At 32.2% G+C, this 23,429-nt stretch overlaps 2 protein-coding genes across 2 annotated transcripts in view; one reads left to right on the top strand and one right to left on the bottom strand.

Annotated features, from left to right (window-relative positions):
* The window catches only part of LOC113402822 (calexcitin-1), a 48,607-nt gene extending 44,195 nt beyond the window's left edge, over positions 1 to 4,412 (bottom strand). Inside the window, exon 1 of the mRNA XM_064216532.1 lies at positions 4,301 to 4,412. The gene's annotated coding sequence lies outside the window, so the exon portion shown is untranslated. The remainder of the gene's footprint in view (positions 1 to 4,300) is intronic.
* The window catches only part of LOC113392926 (leucine-rich melanocyte differentiation-associated protein-like), a 267,313-nt gene that overhangs the window by 73,777 nt on the left and 170,107 nt on the right, over positions 1 to 23,429 (top strand). The window lies entirely within an intron of this gene.

Here is a 23,429-nt window from a genome sequence, read left to right as displayed (position 1 = left end):
TATTCCCTGGAGGCACTTACAGCGTTTTTAATAACACGATATATAATTCTACTCATAGAAAACGCTTGTAACTTATTTTTATCTAAATTGTGAACAATTATAAAAACTAACAGTACCACGAAAGACGAGTTTTCCTCAGGTAATCCTTTTGTTTTATGAGATTGGTTGGCGGACGAGCATATGGGCCACCTGATGGTAAGTGGTCACCACCGCCCATAGACAAAGGCGCTGCAAGAAATATTAACCATTCCTTACATCACCTATGCGCCACCAACCTTGAAAACTAAGATGTTATATCCCTTGTGCCTGTGATTACACTGGCTCACTCACCCTTCTAACCGGAACACAACAATATAGAGTACTGTTATTTGGCAGTAGAATATCTGATGAGTGGGTGGTACCTATCCAGACGGGCTTGCACAAAGCCCTACCACCAAGTGATGCGCATCTATATGGTGAAATTCCATCAAATGTTATCCACCAACCCGCTTTGGAGCATCGTGGTACAATGACCAAGACCCTAATCCAAGCAATTGAATGTTTACTTATTACTTTAGGACAAATTTCGGTATTAAGTTACCGATATAAAAAAGTATAATTGGTCCACAAATACGATTAAGCTGAGGTTTATTTTTGTAAGGAATTGTCGGAGTTGAATTGGAGTAGAATCGGGAACGTTACCGTTATAAGATAACACCTCCTGCATCTAATTAAACGAATCTTGCCAATAGTGTTTCGTATGATTAGTTAAAAGATCTGAAAATAAATAAGCTACGATATGGGACGGGGTCACCATCAAACATGACAATCGAAAGATCAATTATATTTATTTGTAGCCGAAATATAGGAAGAGTTCAATTTGGATGTTTATATATCATAATACTAGTTGTCGCCCGCAGCTTCGCTCGCGTTTTAAGGGTTGGTTGTCATGTGTTAGGCATAAAAAGTAACCTATGTCCTTCCTTGGAGTTCAAATTTTCTTTATACCAAATTTCATCAAATTCGGTTCATTGGTTTGGTAGTGAAAGAGCAACAAACAGATAGACAGACAGAGTTACTTTCACATTTACAATATTAGTATAGATATTCAGGCATTACTCCGTCATAAAAATTTTAAAGGAGTATTTTTTTAAAAGAGTTTCATTCCGTAATGGTTCCATTTAAATTTCGTAAAGATCTGATGGTGAGTTTCATAGGAAATGCTCTTCAATAAATGGCGACAAATCAACCGAGATTGCTACTATATTTTTGCTATAAGCTATTGAAGTCGTTTTTTTTGTTAAAACGCTTTCATTAATAAGTTTACTCCTGTAATGTTGTTAGTGTTCTGATAAAGTTTAATGTCAGAGAAAAGCCTACACCATTTAATTGTCAAATTGTCTCAGTGTTTTTGAACTTACGAATAATATACGTAAAAGCAATACTAAAATAGTTATATTTTTATGTTAAAAATAAATCAAAATAAATATTTGTTACGTTGTTAAAACTTAATTTTGTTAATTTAATTAATAAAACCTATCTCACTACAGTTTTGAAATAAACCTATTAAAATACTTCGCCTCTGAAGTGTTGCATTTACATTAAATTGGATTTTGTAAAATAACGATCGACAGTCTACTTGAATATAGTTTATTTTAATTTGATTTTTTATCTATTTTAGGAAGGTCGACGAACAAATATGCATGATGGGAATTGCTTAATTTCGTCGCCTATTTTTTGTTTTTTTTTTTTTTTCTTATATTGTCAATGGGCCACCAATCATGAGCCTTAAAATATCAATAGTCTGTGCTGATTTGTTCCACTTTTGTAAGGTGAGTGAGCCTGTGCAATAAGACATAACGTATAAGGCTATGTTTATATTTCGTACATATCTATTTTCTATAGCCGTATGGCGCCACTTACTACCAAGTGACATATTGCCAGCCAGCCTTTCCATATTCAATTAAAAAAATTAAATTGATATCTGTTCTTAAGAAAATTCTATCATATTTACAGGTTACTGGATTTTAATATGAGGGACACATTTTGAATAAAGTATGTGAAGATTTGAAATATGTGTATTTGTAGATTAAACCTTGTTTTAATAGTATTACTTAATTTTTTTAAAAATATTCTTGCAATAGGGCTGTTTTTTATTATATGATTTATAGTTATATCGCTTTTAAATAGAATTTTGATAAACAAAAGATCGTTAAATTATAAGATTGTTTTTTTTTTTAGCAATATGTTCCTTTTTCAACTAATGAAATAAATTCAATTTATTAATTGTTATGATCTAATATATTTTTTTAATAATCAAAAAGGGCGTAGTACTTCGAAATAACACTACTCTACAATTTTCAAGAACTAAAGTGGCTTCAATACTTGAAGCGTTTCCGTTAGCTGACATGTGCTTACTAAGAAAGGATTTTTAAAATGGATGTCAATTTCCACGAACAATCAATAGCGGAAATTCGAAAGGAACTTCGAGAAAGTGCTAAATGTACTACATTTAATATCAATGACTAAATATACATAAAAATATTTGTTATATTTTAAAGAATGAAAAAGATGAAGAAACCTTCGGTTATTGTTACAAATAAAGCACTTATAATTACAATATAAAACAACATTCTTAATATTTTTAATTGGTGGCAGGACTCTGCGCTGGGTGTCTGGGTAGGTACCACCCACTCATCAGATATTCTACCGCCAAGTAGCAATACTTGATATTGTGGCGCATTGGAGATGTAATAGGTGGTTAATATTTTTAACAGCGCCAATGTCTATGGGCGGTGGTGACCACTTAACATCAGGTGACCCATTTGCCGGTCCGCCTACCTCTAAAAAACTTTCATTCAACTCTTCAAGCATTTTGGATTCGTCCGGTTCATAATATACTAACAAGAAGAAAGACTTAAGGAACTCGGTAGTTATTCTTTTCCAAATAATATAGGTATGTTAATAAAATACAATTAAATTTATACATTCTATTTTTTACCGTCGTTATCTTGTATTGAATAATACGCCTCATTAATTAATTATTATTTAACATAAATTTATTATTTATTAGCAAACCGTCCGGGCTTCGCGAGGTTAAAATAAGGATCTACGTAAAAAGTTTAAATTTAAGAATAAACTATGTCTCGTGTTTTGTACCGCAAAACATACAAAGAAAAAATAATGTTGTTTTTTTTTTTGTTTCGTCACCGTACGCAGCACACTTTTAACAAACTTCAAATCCGATCATTATCGGATAAATAAACATTCATTTTATTTATTACGAAAGATTAATTGAAATATTTTTATTTGATTATATATTCCCGACACAATATTATTTAAAGGATCTCTGCAATATACATTGCGCGGATATTATATATATGTCTTATACATATATATAATATCCGCGCAATGTATATTATATATATATATATATATTATATATATAGTATACAGATAGTATATGAATTGCTATATACGTACCTTGAAAAGGGCGGATTTGTGATTAGAATATTTTATCACTTAAAAAGATTGATATTTAGAATATATATGTATATTAATAAAATAACGGTAATACCTACTCATTCTTATTAGTAAAAGCGTTACAAAAATGATTTAAATAAATGTTTATACCGTCGGTAGTGTGACGTAACAATACGAGTATGTTTGTGTGCCCCGTGGGATTTATAAAGTTTTTTGTTTAATCTATATTTATATTTTAATAAAACCTTCATGCGACACTGTAGACGTAAATAGTTCACATATATATTTATTATATTTATTTTTTATTTCAAATATATTTATTTTTTATTCCTTAATTTTTTTTTGTTCTTTTATGCCTAAGCTAAGACGTAAGCTATTTATTTCATTATTAAAAATAATGTATTATAAATTCATTCCTATTTTATTGTAAGTGTGTATGAAATATTTTCAAACAAAATCTTTTCTAAATATTTAAGAAAATCCGCATTAAACTTCACGACGCTGTAAACGCGGAAAACTTTAAAAGGAGTTATTTATTACTTTGGAAATTTTAAATCGAAACGATCACGGCGAATATCGCGTTGATTTCGAAAGTTTTACAACGTGCCGAACTTCAAAAGCGTCAGTTAAAATTATGCGAAACGTATTTCAAGAAAAGTTTGGAATTACATACATAGATCAGTTACCAATCTTACATAAAAACTTTTTTATTAGATACGCGATTTGTGAAATAAAAATACGTCCTTCGCCTAAATAAAAATTCTCTTTAACGGTAATGAATTCGAAAAAAATATTTAAATTTCGAATTTCGAAGACTGATATTATTTGTGGCACTTACCTTTCGGGTGGGTATTAGTAGGCGTTCGGCAGCGAGCGCGGCACAACGTGGAATGCCGTGCGGCGGAGTGAGCCGATCCACTATGTCTCGTCTACATACTGCAGTTCAGAAGGAACCGAAGATTGATCGTTCGTATTCCGAGCCAGAGGGATGTTAAGCCTGTTTATAACTTTCAATTTACAACGAAAATCGACTTTATATACTTTGTAGTGGAGTCGATTAACAACAATGACTCGCAAATATCACAATACAGCTACATACATTTATGGAACATATTTGTCACAGTGATTTTATATTTATAAATTTGAGAAATGCTTTAATGCATTTTATCTTCGAATATAGCAAAATATTATCATGTATGGTTGCTAGAATTTAAATATTAAATATTTTGAGCACTTTTATCTTAGGAAGTTTATTAAAATGTATACGCTTTTTGCTTAAAATATTTTGTTCTCTTTTATATTTGCGTTCTTTTTTATCAGATTAAGCTTGCTTCTATTTTCTAAAGCTGAAAATAGCGGCATCATGCAGCTGCTGTTACCAGTATCTCGTTACAAAGCTAATATTCATTTAATTATATTTCTTATTCCGTACTAGAACAAGAAACAATATTAAATATCCATCGAAAAGTATTTAATTCTAAGGAAAATAAATTAAATTCTAATAAAGAGATTGGACTATACCGAGTTCAGCATTATAAAACATAAATTTAATTGACGTCTAGAAATTATTTAAAATATATTTTTAGTTTTTCTAAAAGCAATCCACGGCTCGAGGAAACTTAAAAGTTTTAGCAAGAAAACTGGATTTCTTTGAAAGCATAAATCTTACCAGAATAAACAGTGGGGAAAATAATTTCAGTCTTTAGTTGAACATTTAAGCCCTCTTAAATAGCCATAAATCCAGCTTAACTTTACTCCAAAATACTGCAGTATATAATATGCCTTAAAATATATATTCACGTGTATATATAAATACACTTTGTTCCCAAGCAAATCGTATTACTTACCTTTTTATATTATAGGTTGTGAATGAGCGAGCCACCTGATGGTATGTGATCACCTCTGCCCATAAACATTTAAGCCGTCAAAATGACCATCTGTTACCAATGCAAGAAATGTGCTTCCAACTTTGGAAACTAAAATGTTATATACCTTGTATCTGTAGTTGTAATTACTCTTCTAACTGGAATACAAAAATACTATGTAGGTATTGCTGATGGCGGTAGAATTTGTGATGATGGTATCTTCCCAGACAACCAAGTAGCACGTTGCAAATTATTGTAGAACAATAAATTTTACTGGGATATTTAACTTCAAATTATACATGGAACCATTTTTAAGGATGGTATTCACTAATTGCGGTATAGAACAGTTCACAAAGCATCGTTTCAATCTTCAAATACATAGTTAAATCGTAACTTATATAAGAAATGTGAATACTTAGCCGAAAATCATGAAATCATATACGCACATTGACAGAAAAAGACATCATGTACAACCCCCTCCCCCCTCCCCATCACAGACCACAAATTAGTAAGTAAATATATTCTTATTTCTTCTCACAAGGCAAAACTGTGATATCATGGTACAATAAAAAAATCTAAGTAAATGAAGAAAATAATTTTCAGTCGTAAAAAGGGAGCCGATGTCTTTAATGGGAAAAAATATTATTTATTATATCTAGTACATGAAATATTTTACGAGGATATATTTTATATATTATTAATGTTTATCTGATTTTAATGAATAATGTTTACAGCCTTGGTCAACCAACACACAATATTCATACTGGGATACGAAACAGCCCCCTTGGGTGAACCCAAAAACTTTAAATACATATTTGACTTACACCGGAAGCAGTCGTGGGAATCACGTCGTTTGTTGTAGAGCCTTACATACAATGTAACCGCGTATTGTAAAAGTAAGTCGAAGTGCTACCTTGAAAGAGCCACGCCCTTAATAATACATTTCAGCGTATAGTAGATATTTCTATATATATATTTATGAATTACTCGTGCGAAGCCGAGTTAGTCGTATATATATACATTCTAGTTGTTACCCGCGGCTTTGCTCGCGTAGAATATGAATATATTTACAAATTAACTTAAAATATTACGTTAATGTAAAACCTCTTTGTATACCACATTGGTGTGATAAACACTTAAATGCAAATCAACTCATTTTTAATCGGTAGCGCAAAATACAATTTCATGCTTCTAACTTAAAAAATGACAGATTTCCAGACTAACCTGAATGTCAACCCCTATTTCTCCCCTTAGGCGTAAAATATCCAGAAACGCTTAAATACGTATATATTCATTTTTGATCAGTAACCAAAAATAAAGTTTCTTAAAAAATGACGGACTTACATACATATAGAATTTCCAAAATTCGCTCCTTAGTGGGTGTCATAATATGTTAGTTTATAAGTGTACAGGCTAGAATATAAGTTTTATGCTTCTAGTTCTAAAAATGACAATACTTTCAACAACTTACAACCTTTCATCCCCCTTTTCAACCCTGTACAGCACTTTTTTTCAAATAATAATATTTGTGTACCAAATTTTATTAAAATCGGTCCAGCAGTTTTGGCGTGAAAGCGAGACAGACAGACAGACAGAGTTACTTTCGCATTTATAATATTAAGTATGGATATATTTAATATATAGACCAGTGGAATTTATTAATAAAGGAAATGAGGAGTGCGAAACTCAGTAGTTACTCTTTTCTAACAATTAAAATGCAATATTATGTCAGTTAAATACAATTATATATGTATTTTTTTTATGATATCGGTAGGCGGACGTGCAAATGGGCCACCTGATGGTAAGTGGTCACCACCGCCCAAAGACAACGGCGTTGTAAGAAATATTAACCATTCCTTACATCACCATAAAGGCACAAGGGACGTAAGACTACAGCTGTTTGGCGGTAGAATATCTGATGAGTGGGTGGAACCTACCCAGACGGGCTTGCACAAAGCTCTACCACCAAGTAGATGTATGTAATATATCCTACCTGGAAGTCAACAAATATTAGCTCCACGCTTTTTTATCATCTATATAATCTTGTGTTGAATAATATGTTTTTTTTATTAATGTATTTTTAAAAAAAAAAAAATGCCTGAGCCGAGATGGCCCAGTGGTTAGAACGCGTGCATCTTAACCGATGATTTCGGATTCAAACCCAGGCAGGCACCACTGAATTTTCATGTGCTTAATTTGTGTTTATAATTCATCTCGTGCTCGGCGGTGAAGGGAAACATCGTGAGGAAACCTGCGGGAGAGGAGGCCTTAGCCCAGCAGTGGGAAATTTACAGGCTGATTATGTTATGTGTATGTTTAATGTATTTTTTTTAAAAGGACGGTTTAAATTTATGAATCGGCAAAGTAAAAATATCTGCGGAATTTTATAATAGAAACGGATACCTTGCACCGAGAAGCATTTATCGACTTTGCGGAGTCGGAAACTCGGCGTTATAACCTTATCCTTGCGTCTCGTGTACATACAATGATTATCACTGATCCTATGAAAGTTATCAATGTTACTTACTGTACATAATATTGTGACGCAATAGTGAGTATTCCCATTTTGTTAAAAATAGTTTATTTATATTAATTTTATAAAATCCATTAATGTATTAGTTTATAATTTAGATAGGTACGTCGTAAATGAAAAATATGTATACTATAAAAATTGTCTGTTGTGTGTCTTGATTCGGGATTTCATTGTGAAACAAATCAGAATTTTTCAACGGCTTATAGATTCGCATTTGTTTCATTTTAATTTCCAAGGTCAAAATTTTATTGCTACAGTTACCCGACCGCCAATTTCGCAGTGATCGATTTATTGGTTGCTCATAATTGGGAATCGATGTTATCTTCTAGAGTAATTATTAAAGTGGTACAGATTGTTACCTGGATCACTCAAGAATAATGCAGCTTTTTATCAGTAAAAAAAAATGTACAAATGTTCCGGAGATAACATGCTAAGATTTTTTTTATATTATGAGATGAGCCGAGATGGCTCAGTGGTTAGAACGCGTGCCTTATCTTAACCGATGATAGGTTCAAGGGCCTGGGCAAGCATCACTGAATTTTCATGTGCTTAATTTGTGTTTATAAGTCATGTCGTGCTCGGCGGTGCAAGAAAACCTCGTGCGGAAACCCTACATGTGACTAATTCTCTCAAATAACTCAACGAAATTCTGTCACATGTGTATACCCTCATACAATCCTCATTGGAGCAGCGTGATGGAATATACTCCAAACCTTCTCCATAAAGGGAGAGGAAGCCTTAGCCTGTAATATCAGTATATATAACTATTTTTCACTATAATGCATCATGCTTATAATTAGATAAACCTAATATGTCAGACTTCAGCTTAAAGTCTCGGATTTAAGTTGAAATTTTATAATATTTTAAATTACTTACTTCTCTAACTCACTTTCTGGTAATTGATAATAATGACTTGATATAATTATTGCAAAACAATATTAATTCAATTATTTACTAGTTTTCTCTCCGACTTGGCTTGGGTAGAATAAGGGTCTACATACAAAGTTTATATAATATATAACTATATTGGTTCACGCGACATACATAGTCGTAAACCTTCCTTATGAATATCTCTCTTAGCCAATCCATTGGTAAAAACATATAAAATGCGTTCGGTAGTTTTTGAGTTTATCACGTTTAGACAGACAGTCTCTGTGTGAGGACTTGGTTTTAACAACAAATTCCTACATTTACAATGAATATAATTTGATTTTTTTAAATCGATTTTTTATGTAATTTTATATAAAATATTGACACAGTTTTGGAGCCGAATTTCGTTACAGATAATTAAACGAAACCGTGATTGGGCATCGTCGACCAATAATTTGCTTGGATTTCCGAACCGAATTTAAATATGTTTTTTTTTAATTAAATAAATTGATACATTACCTTAGAAGTCCATTTTGTACATTTTAAAAATATTTAGATAATATTATTACATAGAATTCATTAGATAAAAAAAAAATAGTTTTCGTTACTTACCATACAAGATGGCAACAATAATTGTGAATGGTTAATACTTAACCCAATCGCATCACCACCTCCGGTAAATATATGGTTCTTATATTATGAATACGGTACAAATTATTACGTAGGCTTAGTTCCGGATATTATATATCCTACATTGGTGGAAAAATGCACAACATTTCTTACAGTACTAATGTATATCTATATGACATGCGATGACAGCCACAATACAGCATAATATAAGAACTTAGATAGGAAAAGATAGATATATAGATAGATATAGACACATGAAAAGGTCTCTAGCGACTTGTTGTCTAATTGGCAAAGCTTGAATCCCAAAGATTCCTACAAAATCCTGGAAACCCCAGAAGCTCGCGAACATTTATGATAAAAAATCTTTCCCAAGAGTTAGAAAGAATGTATGAGAAACTCTCTGTCCTGTAACTGAACTATTTCCATTTGTGTCAAATTTGCCAGTTTGACGTTTGCCCAGATGTGAGCACTACTCCTCCTTAGCTGGCTTTATCGAGCATGACTGCCATGCCGTAATCGGTCAAGACTTCCTTACATTAAATATCATGTAAAATTAATCCAATATAAAAATATTCCATTAAAAAAAAAACAGTCAAACAAATGGAAATTTTCTAAACTTATCCGTTGCTAAAGAAGGCACTTTAAATTGTAATTGTTTCAATCTTGTTTGTAGAAAACATTACAATTTAACGAAACGAGATTCATCTTACAAAGTGTTATTAAAATTTATATTCACTCGTTTAGTTGAATTTGCTCGAAATACAATTACTTTTTCAAATTCCATACGTTTAAGAGCCTTCATTCGATTCGAGAACATTTTCGAAGCAACTGATAATACCCAATCCTGGCCTTGTTATTCTAAAATATTAATTTTCTCATACAACGTGTTTTCGTTCTGATAATTTTGCGCGTTATATTACAGACGTATGAGGTACAATCACGTTATTAAACGGGGCACTTTTATAACTTCGCCTGCATCACCGTTAAATAGTGATGTCACATAATATATCGATATACCATTGAACCACTATATTTCACGTCAAAATGTCGATAACGGGTTACTATTATAATGCTCGTTCGTTGTCACATTTAGAAAACAAATAACTCAATTTATTGAACGCTATTGAACACGCCGTAAAGCAATGTTTATGGATAAGTTCCCGCTCCTCTATTGGCTATTTCAAATACAATGACTATTTTCATTTTCAATAATAATTATGAAAATAGTTACAAAATTCACGCTTGCTCGAAATCTTTTGTCGTATTAAAGAGTAGGATTTTAAGCTCCCACTTCGCTGCATCACTTTTATTTAGCGGATAATCAGAACTGTTTAAAAATGTAATTTCTCTTCGATATCTTGCATTAGTATTTACTTGATGAAGTCCATCAACCCGCACCGAAAAAATGTGGTAAAATATGTTTCCAACCTTTCCAAAATTGATATTCTTTTTTTTTATTTTAGTTTTTCTTTCTTCATGGGAAATAGTAGGTAATGCGTGATCAGATTTGACCATCGATGAGATCCGCGTATTTACAAAATGTTATATAGTGAAGCGGTAGATCAGTACTTGCGTAACAAACTATATATTTTCCTAGTAAACCTAAGTAACATTAACAGCCTCTAAATTTCCTGTCTCTTTGAGGAGTAGGTTTTGGAGCATATTCCACCACGCTGCTCCAATGCGGGTTGGTGAAATACACATGGGGGGGGAATTTCGTTGAAATTACACATGCAGCTTTCCTCACGATGTTTTCCTTCACCGCCGAGCACGAGATAAATTATAAACACAAAATAAGCACATAAAAATTCACTGGTGCTTGCCTGGGTTTGAAACCGAAATTATCGGTTAAGATGCACGCGATCTAACCACTGGGCCATCTCGGCTCTTAACCTAAGCAGGTCCTGGCTGAATTTAATATATGTATGTCATGGCAATGGCGTTATGGAGGTTCAACTGCTAAAGAGACAGCTATCGGCGAGTAACCAAACGTGCCGACACCTTCTCTATGAAGAAAATCTTAAATGTGCGAACTTTTTCCCGTCAAACAGTTACAAAGACATCATTATATTTTTCTCAAAGAAAAGATACATTAAGTTATATTCTTACATATAATATATACGCTTACTATTTTTGATTTAACTTCAGCTGTGAGTATATTTAAGTGCAATGTTGCTACAAAATTTTGAGCTGGTTCTATTCAACTTACTGAGCTTTACATATATTTTAGCGATAGTAAAATCTACTACATTTTTTAGTACTAAAGATAAAACAAAAAGAAAATAAAACTGGTTAGTTTGGTCCGCTTAGACATATACAAATAATAAAAAAATACGCGTCATCCGAAAGATTATCTTGTGGCATTGTACCCAAGATGGGGTTATTATCACACCGCTGAATTAAGATTTATTTTACTGTTAGCTCCATACTTTTGTTTTATTTGTATTGTATCTGTATATTATGTTGATATAGTTACGTTGCAAAATGAAAAAATCTACATTTTATTTAAGAATTTGTAACTAAAATATACTTTTTTTCATAACAAATTTTCATTTTAAATATGGAAATATATTCTGAGTATAATTTCTTTAGTGAAATGCCTAAACAAATTTCCGTCTAAACTCTAACCTGTAGTTTGAAACTCGCTGTGACACTTCAATTTGGTAGCAAGTGTTGATGTAATCCTATTTTAAAGAAAATGTCGGAGCACAATGTTCCGTATTATAAAACAGCAATACCGGCTTGTAAAGTTATATTGAGTTTTATGGTACCCTGTAGAAACGAATGTTCGTTTTAATAACCTTTTTCGTTTAAAATTGTTATACAGATTTACAAAATTTTGTTTTTGAAAGAACAAACAAACAATATTATCATTATTAATTTATACTAATATTATAAATACGAAAGTAACTTTTTATTTCTGTCAGTCTGTTACGCTTTTACGGCCAAACTACTGAACTGGATTTGATGAAGTATGGTAGGTATAAAGCAAGCTTCTCCCAAGGCCAACTTTATCAAACATAACATCTGATAACCAAACCCTAAAGCGAGAGCGAAGCCACGGTGAATAAAGTACATTTAACTTTATAATATAACATATGATTGAATATAATCGATAAATTTATCATAATATATAATGAAGTTACATCACTAGCATCACGACGAGTACGTGCAACGTCGATAAAAAGTCAATTTATGCTGACAAATTTATTCTTTAAACTCCTAACGTTCCCTAATGATATGACCTTCTCACTGTATATAAACTAACTATTGTAAAAACTGTATAGTGACACGGTTTAACATAAGAAAATCGGCAACTTTCTAACGCCAAGACATTTTTCAATAGGTGTTACGTAACGTGTTTTATTGAAGTCCTTCTTAGTAGTAGGGTAGGTTATGCTTGTTAGAGTAAAATTATAAGCACCACAATGAAATAAAAAACCATAACGACTTCTTCTATGTATTGCCAAGTAGCAAAATGTAGTAATGAACTCTTGCTTTTTATAAAAGCAATTTATCAAGAAAGGCTCAATATCGTACCGGTATCATTTTAGTTTTAATGTATTTTGATTTGTTAAAGTTATCTTCTGGTATCATCAGTCCTATATATATTTTAGTTAGTAGGAAGAAGTAAATCGTTAAATTAGTTTATATAATATAGTTTTTTATAGTTTCATTTTTGTTAACGATTTTAAAAACAACGTCCGAGGTTGATAAACAATTAAAACACACGATACGGTTCTCATCTACGTACCGCTAAGATAGAGCGATTCCTTGTCTTCGTATATATAATTGTGCCACGTCACACGATGTCACAAATTAGCTGTTTACTCAACGAAGTATCATTACTGAAAAGTTATTTAATACGTATATCCAAAATAATTTTAATTAATTATATTAAAATACAAAATATTTCTTTTATTAATTAAACAAGGCTTGTAGCTTTGGCTACGTAAATACAACCACTTTAAACTTTTAATAGGAAATTTTTGGATGGGTTCACGAAAGTAATACTAGAATTTATTAGTGTGTCCGTAATAAAGGCAGTATGGCGCCATGCTGGAAAATAAGGAGACGTAACTCTACTATATTTACATTGATAACAAAACTGTTCGAATGTGTAGATAAGAAATAAAAAATATTAGATTTTAACAATAGTAGTAATGTCCAATTATAAGGAATTAATAATATACCTATTTAAGCTTAAAGCTTGTGTTAGGAGCGGGGATGATACTAACCTAAGAATCAGGTTAGGATCGATCCTGTGACTTTTTTCAACGTTAGGCCCTTAAGCCACTGACGCTTCAGATAACAATACTCAATATAAAATATAAAAAATCTAAGTACATTTGCTTTAGTTGGCCCTATTTAATTGATCAAAAGTTACTTTAGTAAGAAAAAAAATCTTTATTGCACACAAAAGTACATCGAAGCAAAGTTAAATACTGATTAATTTGATGACCTCCTTGGTCAAGTAGTGTGTAGACCGGTTTTCATGGGTACGCCACTCCGAGATCCCGGGTTCGATTCACGGCCGAGTCGTTGTAGAAAAAGTTCATTAGTTTTCTATGTTGGCTTGAGTCTGGGTGTTTGTGGTACCGTCGTTACTTCTGATTTTCCACAACACAAGTGCATTAGCTACTTACATAGGGATCAGAGTAGTAAGTGATGTTATCCAATATTTATTTATATTTATTATTTATTAATTTATTAGACATTGGTTGCATATAGGCGATTATTTTAAGCAATCTCTTACAGAAAACCTTTATTATATGAAAAAAATCAGTAAGGAATCGGAATAGGTGTATTCATAATCATTACATAAAAGTAAATACATATAATCTATAAATAACTATAACTATAATACAATAAATAACTATAACTGTATATGTTGCAAAACAAATACAAAATAAGTACCTATATATGTATAACACAAAAATGCCTTAAAAACAAAAAAAAATCGTTATGAAACTTGACCTGCAGATTATATTTATTTATTTATTTATTTATTAAAAACATAACCGTTTTATCAGCTCTCCAAAAATGTATAACAACTAGGAACTCAGTTCAAAACAACTGAAATAAAATGACCACAAAGGACGCTGGTGGAAATTCGTATTCGAACAAAACTTAATTTAGCTCTTTGAATGTCTCGCAAATAAGTTTAATACATACCTAACCAATGCAAGATTATTCGCGTCGGTTTCCTCTTCACCGGCTACCCGATGTATCAGTTTATAATAAGCGAATCCGGGAAAATGGTAGAGTTCAGAGACGACAAATTAATGTCGAAAGACTCCCAGTCCATGTTGTTAAAGGTCCCTTAAAGGAGAGTTATTTTTTGTAGATTCATGCCTACCGCATTAAGCATTAATTTAGTAGTCGCGTCTTGTTTGAAAATTTGAATTCAAAATCGATCAAAATAGGATTACTAATTACCAAAATGAGCATGATTGAAGTGAGAAAGTGCACAAAAATCCTATCCTTCTCGAAGACTTATTTACAGAAAGAAGAAGATTACCAAGAAGGTTATGAGATAAAATATCATATACCGACAAGACAGATGTACTGCACCCTTTCCTCATTGGAGTAGAGTAGGACCCATTCCGTGGTCTGGTAGGAGTTCGGACTAAGCGCCAGTTGAATTCTGGGTCACATGAAAACCCTAGTTTACGCCGTCTCGCCTGTATCATCAAGTTTCATGACGATTTTTTTGTTTTTAAGGCATTTTTGTGGAAAAAATCAATAAAATAAAATAATAAAATAATCTTTTTCCGTCTCGCATTTTTAAATTTGGACCGATAATTATTGTTTTAATATTGACAAATAGCCAGTGTTTATTCGTTTTTATAAATCAGAAGAAAAAAATAGATTTTAATCGATACTTTTTTTTAAAATAAATTTTTGAAGTTGCATTTTAGACTTATTTTGAAAAAAACTAAAAAACGTTATAACTCAAAAATGATTAACTTTTGCATCATGCATATGGGGATTAAAATTATCGCAAATAATCACCCCTATCACCTCCTAACGGGAATACGTCGAATTATCAATAACCCTGTATATACATAAATACTTGTAATATAATGTAAAAGGAATACTAAAAATGTAAATAAATACTATAAGTAATTACATACATATACTCGTATTTACACACACGCATAAATTTACTATTACACATACACACACATATTTAATTCTAGAAAGAGTTTCACTATAGAGAGACTTCAATAATCTTTTGTTTGTAAGTTATATAAGGTAATTTTTATATAATATAACATTTTTTTGTTATTGATATAATAATTCAGAAATATTTCAACGTTCATCCAACTGTAGTATAATGTTGCGCATGTGAGTTATTATGAAAGTGTGGGTTACATTACATACATTACATTAACAGCCTTTAATTTTCCCACTGCTGGGCTAAGGCCTCCTCTCCCTTGGAGGAGAAAGTTTGGATCATATTCCACCACGCTGCTCCAATGTGGAATACACATGTGGCAGAATTTCATTGAAATTAGACACATGCAGGTTTCCTCGCGATGTTTTCCTTCACCGCCGAACACGAGATGAATTATAAACACAAATTAAGCACATGAAAATTCAGTGGTGCTTGCCTGGGTTTGAACCCGAAATCATCGGTTAAGATACACGCGTTCTAACCACTCTCGGCTCAAGTATAGGTTATTTGCACTGTAATAAACGTCAGCTTATAACAAGAGCTTTATTAATAACATAACATAGTTTCATTAGCTGTTGGGAAATGAGAAATGTTCAGGAAATTCTTTATCGCAAACTACCTTTGTTAGTTCAAAGCGACGTGTCTAATTTGATCCTGAACACAGCCACAGATGCGAAATGTACAATGCGAAGTGAAACCTTTGTTAACCGTAACAGCAATTCTTAGACGTTCCATTCAAAAAAAAAATAGTTGAATTATTAGTTACATTTTTTTTTTCTTACTTTTATTAATTATTATTTCATTATACATAAGTATTTTTCTATTATTTTCATATAGTTTGTAATTAAAATTAACAATCATAAATTTTACGATCAAACCTTCAATTTCAAATCTGCACTCCATAGTAGAATATTTTCTTTCCATAGAGAAAATAGTACAAGATTATTCCAAAATATTCAGAGAAGATCTTCATACCAAAACATTAACACGAGGTCACCATAATCCAGCGGTAAAGCAGCGAATCACGTACAAGTAATATTTATTTACGACAAAGATATAAAACAGTACAAGAAGAGTAACGTGAGAAATTCAAAATCAAATTATTTAAACAGAATTTGAAAACCACTTTTGAATCGCCATTTTACAAGATTGTATGTAAAGGTACCACCGGTTCGGGATGTGGATTCCACTGAGAAGAACCGACTAGAAACTCAGTAGTTACTCTATTCCAGTATTTCAATTATAAAGTTAGGTCAATCAAATAGAATCTAAGTAACAACGATTCTTATCATCTTTATATTTTTCTCATTTGATAACAAACTAGATTTTGCTTGGGTATCCACTCATCAGCTAATCTACCGCCTTGTAGCAAAACTTAGTATGTTTATGTTTCGGTTTGAAGGTTGAGTGAGCTCTGGCACACTGCACAGTTACACTTGTAACTACAGAAACAACGGACATGACATCTTAGCTCTCAAGTTTGGTCCCAAGGTATAGTGCCTCTATGATGTAAGGAATGGTTAATATTTCTTACAGCGCTAATGTATATGGGGGTTGGTGACGGTTTCCAATTAGATGGTCTGTATAATATAGAAATAAATATTATATCACATCCAGTATTTATTAATCTTTGTATGATGACACCACGAACAATAATGAATAGACCACGTCTATAGACATATATATCCCTCCAGCTAAATTAATCTTACATGATACAGAGTTCTGACCGCTATCACCTTGTAATTAAGACTTTTTTTCCTAACATTTATTGCAAGATTAATGATGCGGAAATGTTGAATCGTACTAATGAGGACTTTATTGTTATATTAGTAAGGTTCTTCCATAGATGTATATCATGATTAGACAAAAGCTATAAAAATTACGTCATCAAAGACATCGTGACCAATTTTTGTCTTCTCAACAATTTGTTGGGTCAACAATCTTTGGTTAGTTATACTGTACCTGGTCCTGGGATCACATCTCGAGTCAAACTGATCTAAGTCAAGTATGGTGTTTTATCTATCCAGAAATGGTAATAGTCCAGAGTTTCAAGTAAGTCTTTGATCGCACTCCAGTTTTGTTAGATTGCCGTCCCATTAAAGTGAGGAAAAAGAACTTGTACCTCTGTTTGCCAATACACTATTACATCAGCTTCGTGGTAACAAACTTGGAACGCTCGTTCTGATAAGATATATGTGTGCTATCCAATTGTTTTAATTGCTTTACCAGTAATTCAAATTATTTTGAGAGCATAATAAACAATAATTCTTATAGCTTATATTTCACTCCAAATAATAATATTAGAGAAAGCAAGAAAATAGCCCAAGATTAATATTGAAGCAACTTTAGCAACAAATTGACAATTGTCCCCTGTATTACGTTTTTTTTTATAATGAGTAAGAGAGCGGAAATGCAATTGGGCCGCCTGATAAATATAAATATTTACCATTCTTTACATCGTCAATCCGCCTCCAAACTTGTTAACTAAGATGAGAAATGTCCCTTGTGCCTGTATTACACTGACTTCAAAACAGAACACAACAATACTAATTACTGCTGATTGGCGATAGAATATCTTATAAGTGGGTGGCACAAAACCCTACCACCATTTACCTAAACTATTATAGTTTCATTTTTAATTAATGAAATACTCTATTTTGTATATCTATGTTCTCTGTCACCGGAGTTGTTTTTGTCTGTGTTTGTGTGAAGGACAATTGTGTAGATATTTCCTGTAATTTAATATATTTTCAGATATATTAATCTTGTATAAAATCCACATTACTTCGTTTCCTTCTACTTCATCCACTCGGAGCTTAGTTATAATAGGGGGTTATAACTAAAAACACTGCGACGGCCATCTTCCGCTCGGTTCGGAGAGTCTGCGAGACCGTGTCGATATAAAGCATCCGCTGCCCCTCATGTGCTGTAATACACCCGTGACTCGGCAGAGCTCGCCGCTTCGCCTCACTCCTTGCTAGTACGTACGGCAGAACGATGCTATCAAGGCTGCCATCCTGATTGAAAGATGATGTTCATCATCCATTTTCATGGACAATACATAGGTTGGTTTCAGATCATTAATGCTAGATTTTAATATTCAGTTATAATTAACAATGTTAGGTCACACAATTGTAGGTCGTCCTCAGGCACGGTGGAGTGACAATTTGCGCAAGACGGCTGGCAGTAGCTGGATGCGAGTAGCCGAAGAGAGATCACAGTGGCGTGTATTTGGAGAGACCTATGTCCAGCAGTGGACGAGAAAGGGCTGCTGATGAAAAAAGGTTACAGGCAGTGGAGTCATGATATTATTCATTTATTGCTGTTAGTTTTGACAGAGAAAGTAATACTTTAAAATATACCTTAACCCTACTTGATATCAGATCAACCGTTTACAGTGTAACTCCCAATAAACTGTATATATACTATATCCCCTTCATCTGTAATTAAGGTGAAACTCAACTGATTGAATCTATAGTACGTTATAAAAGGTAAAAAAGATTTAATTAAGGATAGTTAATAAGTATTAGTACAGTTTTCGAGCACAACAGTATCCGGCTGATTCAGCGTCCTTTTCAATTGATGCCGTACTATATTTATTCTAAAGAAGTATCTACCATTGTTCTTTGTACTTTTGTCAGTAGGCTGTTCTGTAAATCTGAGAGATCTTTATTATTTGTTTTTTTACTATGATTATATTGAACCATCGATTGATAATATAATCTTTATCAAATTTAAGTTACGTCACTAATATTAAGATTAACTACATAACCTAGTATATAGCCTATTAGAATACAATTGATTGATCGTGGACCCACTGCTGGGTTGTACTGATAGTACGGATAATTTAGATTTTAGTGATAATACTACTAAAATGCGTTTGCTCTGAAACCATTGTTTTATTATAGTATTCATTTGATAACCCGTGATACCAGAAGGACCACAGTACTAATTAAAACAACTCGAGGGTAAACGACCCTGTGGGTTCATATTCAAAAGAATAACAACAAAAAATGTATGTGCCTAATTTTTGTTTTAGAATTAATTTGGTGCAGGCGATGATAAACATCGCGAGTAAAGTTTAGGATTAAATTCTGCCACTAGTGTATCTACCAACCAACGTGGCGGAATGTAAGCTTAGTTACTTCATTAGTTATTGCATCTATCATCCTCTAATTTAACTAGTTTTATATATTATAGTGCCACTGTGTACGGGGATAGCAGATATAAAACCAACAGAGAGCGAATTGTAACGTCTGTAGTAACTCTTCTTTAACTTCCTAAAGATAAACGAATGGCTTAGAAGCAATATTGAGATAATTTATCATTTTTAGCGTTTAATTCTCAAATGGTTATAAAATCGAACTACGGTGATACTTAATTTTGATGCTTGTGTAGATACGATTAAAGATTATACTTTCATAATAAACAATATCGCATATAACTTTCTGGAATGTAGCTATGGTGTTTAGTGATGAGTTTCGAGTTCGTGCTTACAGAAAAATTCAACAGAAATACAAACAAAAGTTAACTTGATAAATCGATACATTCGTTTATACTAAATTTTATACCACACTGGCGAATGTCAGTTTTCTTTTACAAAGATTTTCCCCTACCTTCGAAAATTATTCTTTTACGGCATCCATAAAACAGGCTCCTTGTGCAAAATTAAAAAAAAACCTCTGTAATAACATTTAATGTCGAATCGCAAGTCGCTCTAATGAAGCAATTTCGTTCTTAGGGAGAATGACCAGGAAATATCTTTTCTTTATAGCGGATTATTTTAAAAAGAGTTTTTAATGTAAGCTTATGTTATTTCGATGTTGTTTTTACTTTCATTTATCATTTTTAAGAAATATTTTACCAAAAGGATTAAATATAATGCACATAAATAAATGTTTACTTTAGTTGTATTAAGCAACATAATTGTAATATTTTATTATGTAATCGATAAATCATAAAATTTATTTTATTTTGAAACAAGAAAGATACACAGCTAAAATGTAAATATTAATAAGTTACCTTTAATACTAATAAGTTCACACTATAAAAATAATGTTTAATTATATAACACTGGCCACAGACTTAACCAATTTTTTTAATTGCTTTATAAAATTGTGAATTTCTGTACCCTTTCTCGTACGGAATAGTTGACAAAAAAAATAATCATATTATATTTTTTAAAAGAAATTGTTGGTTTTACTTATATATATTAATACGTGTTTATAAATGTTTACAAAAATCCATCATCCTCCTGCCCTTATCCCAATTTTATTTGGGGTCGGCGCAGCTTGTCTTCTTCTTCCATACTTCTGTCTGACGTCATCTCGAAATTAACATACTTTCCAGCCATATCATCTTTCACACAATCCATCCAACGTTTCTTTGGTAGTCCCATCCACGTCCATGCCCAATACATTCAACGTGGTCCTCATTCCTCTGCATAACATGCCCATACCATGGCAGCCGGCTTCCACATAAATTCTCGGTTACCGGTACCACTTTAAAACTTCCTCTTATGAACTCATTCCTTACTCTGTCCATTCGCGTAACACCACACATTCCTCTCAACATTCTCATCTCATCTACATACAGTTGTCTTTCATTCTTATCTAATAGCGTTTACGAAATATGAATCATAAAAATCGATTCGTCTAACTCACATCTCATTTACATAAATATATTTTATTTTATTGTCTGTCCAATGTTTCCGCTAAATTTGACACGTGTCTAGCTCAGAATGCAAATGGAAGCAAACCGCATTTTTCAATTTCAAACAAATGGCTGGGTAGATTTCGGATTGAACTGTCAAAAGTCATTTTCATTGCATAAAATTGCATATATGACGAATAAAATTACTTAAGAGGAGTTTTCTATTTAAGTTTACATGCTAACAGTATAAAATCAAAGAAAACCTTAATTTTACAAGTTACACTTTTTACAAGAGACGTGACATCTTAGAGTCCACGATTTGCAGTGAGTAATAGCTTTTATTTCTGTTTTGTACAGTAACTGTTAGCCGCTCTACTTTGCTGGGAATTCAAAAATTAGGATAGTCGTTTACTATCTGCCGACGATCTCGCGTCGATTGGCGACAGTCTCATAACTCAACAGTCATTCGTTAAATTTTACTTGATTTACGTACAAAGAAATAATAAATTATTATTTATAATTGAGCTTGCAGCTCATCTGGGTAGGTACCACCCACTCATCAGATATTCTACCGCCGAACAACAGTACTTAGTGTTATTGTGTTCCGGTTTGAAAGTGAAAGGTGAGTAAGCCAGTATAACAACAGGTACAAGGGACATAACATCTTAGTTCCCAAGATTGGTGGTGTATTAGGGAAGTAAGGGATGGTTAATATTTCTAACAGCGCCATTGTCTATGGGCGGTGGTGACACATCAGGTGGCCTATCAACCAATAGGTTGATAGTACCGACAAATGGATAATAACATAAAAAATAAATAAAAACTATTTTTAACTACTCTGATCTGAATCTATAATACATTGAACGTACGGAACCTTAAGAATGTTACCTAACAAAGTAAAATTTCCAGCTCTCCGTCCGCAGAACCTTCCGTAAAGTGAATTGGAAAAGTTGGCAACTCTTTTACCTGTTTCATAAAGACATTTTTACATTTAAATTTTAAAGAGAATATTCTTAGTTTTGAACTGTCTTTTAGTAACATCTTTTAACATCTTTTAAATTAAGCAATCATTTAATAAGTTTGTCAATCAATAATAAGCAATCATTTAATAAGCTGTTATAGTATTTAAACATATTGATTGTAAATTTTTTACAAAAGAGCTAAAGAGCTTAAACTAAGCACACGAAAAACTTAGTTTTGCTTAGTTTTTTCATATCCCAGGTGAGTAAGCAATATTGGACCAAACTCCTTCATGATCCGTCCACCCATGGTAAGTGAATATCCCCCTTTTCTAGTCCCATTAAATCTTCTTCAATAGCATTCTTACTTTCTTGTATTATTACCGAAGAAGAATTCGAAGTAAGAAAAGTACAATTTTATACTACGAACTATTTTATTATTGTATTCTGCGGCGTTATCGTAATTATGTACTCGTTATGTAATTATGTATTAACTTTAACAACTTATTTTATACAAAAAAAAAAAACTATTTATTTCAAAGCAATCTGAAAAATATAAAATTAAGAAAAATAAATAAAGAAATGAAACCTGTGAATAATATACGATTTCAAATATTTCCTTATTTTAAATTTCCTTACGTATAAAAAGATGCAGATAATAAACAAAGTTAATAAGGACATTTTCTTGGTGGTAGGGCCTACCACCAAACAGCAATACTCAGCATTGTTTTGTTCCGGCTTTAACGGTGAGTGAGCCAGTGTAACTACAGACACAAGGGACATAACATCTTAGTTTCCAAGGTTGGTGGCGCATTGGTGACATTTATAATGGTTGATTAAGCATTGTCTATGGGCGGTGGTGACCACTTACCATCAGGTGGCCCATTTGCTCGTCCGCTCACCTATACAAAAAAAAAAAGTTAACCCTTTTTTGTACTAATGAGTATACATTCATATTTCGAAGCACTAATTTTTATATTTGCCAATAAATTAATTTAATAGTTACATATTAGTGAGAATGTTTATTTTGTACTACTCAGAGTTAATCTCAAAGATATGAGTTTGAATTAAACAATCTATTTGAAATTAAATTCCTGTAAACAAATATTCAAGTCAGGACGAGATGTTGGTTTCTCAGCGAAATGTTTGCTGCCCGTAGAATGGCATTTAAAATTAAAATTCTTCTGTCATAATACAACAGTTTGTGTTCGAAATTTAACTTGAATAAAGTTCTATTATTAAATCCAGATTGTACTGGTTATTACTAATTTCAAGAA

This window comes from Vanessa tameamea, chromosome 12, assembly GCF_037043105.1.
Source record: "Vanessa tameamea isolate UH-Manoa-2023 chromosome 12, ilVanTame1 primary haplotype, whole genome shotgun sequence".
Taxonomy (NCBI): domain Eukaryota; kingdom Metazoa; phylum Arthropoda; class Insecta; order Lepidoptera; family Nymphalidae; genus Vanessa; species Vanessa tameamea.
Note: the sequence above shows the minus strand (reverse complement) of the source record. Positions and strands in the feature narration are given on the sequence as shown.